Raw genomic sequence first — 1,025 nt, forward strand, 5'->3', positions numbered from 1 at the left:
TACGCATAGATTTATATGTAATTATACATATTGTTATACATAATTGTGTATAATTATATATAATTTTATATGATTATATATACTTATGTATAATTATATAAAATTATATATAATTATATAAAATTATATAAAATTATATATAATTATACGTAATTATATATTATTATATATCAAATTTGTCCATTTATGTTCATACATTCTACTTATATATGTAATTATACATAATTATGTATAATTATATATATAAATTTATATATAATTTTACATAAGTACGCATAGATTTATATGTAATTATACATATTGTTATACATAATTGTGTATAATTATATATAATTTTATATGATTATATATAATTATACATAATTATGTATGGACAAATTTCATACATAATTTTGCATGAAAAATTTTTCATTGGGAAGTAACCACATAAACTTTAGAGATATTAAATAAAATAAATAGGCGAATCAACGCGCGTATTTGCTAGGTACGTTATAGTATACTGTGAACACTATAAGTACACATTATATAAACATAAATTGTAAGAATATCGTTGGAGTTATTGGAATTACCGCGTGCCGCTCGATCGTCGGCAACACTTTAACGCAGTCAGGACATGGATGGAGTGACCCAGCTTCGAATTCAAAATTATCGAGGGAGGATTCGCGGAAATTTTAAAGTGTGTTTGACAATCTTCGGTTCCTAGCAGTTATAAGACATGAGAAAATTAAGAATTAGTTTTTTATGAAAGTTACGCAGAAAACTTTTAAGCAGACATTTTTACATTATAATTTTGTGCAACGTTGATTCAATGTTTCTCAATATTATTGCAATATTGACATTGTTGCAATTCAACATTTTTTCAACATTGATTCAACATTACTATGCTGTACGGTGTAACAATGATAAACATGTTGAGTAATATTTTTCTTGATATTAAATTTTAGCGATTTTTTACTGAATTTTATTGAAACTTACTGAAATTGACTAAAATTTGCCGAAACGTCCGAAAGCTGCCCCCCCCCCCC

At 25.2% G+C, this 1,025-nt stretch overlaps 1 protein-coding gene across 3 annotated transcripts in view; it reads left to right on the top strand.

Annotated features, from left to right (window-relative positions):
• LOC116846162 (S-adenosylmethionine sensor upstream of mTORC1) overlaps positions 1–1,025 on the top strand; it is a 7,027-nt gene that overhangs the window by 2,741 nt on the left and 3,261 nt on the right. The window lies entirely within an intron of this gene.

This window comes from Odontomachus brunneus, unplaced genomic scaffold (assembly GCF_010583005.1).
Source record: "Odontomachus brunneus isolate Ranch 3 - 2012 unplaced genomic scaffold, Obru_v1 Obru_scaffold_061, whole genome shotgun sequence".
In the NCBI taxonomy this organism is placed as follows: Eukaryota; Metazoa; Arthropoda; class Insecta; order Hymenoptera; family Formicidae; genus Odontomachus; species Odontomachus brunneus.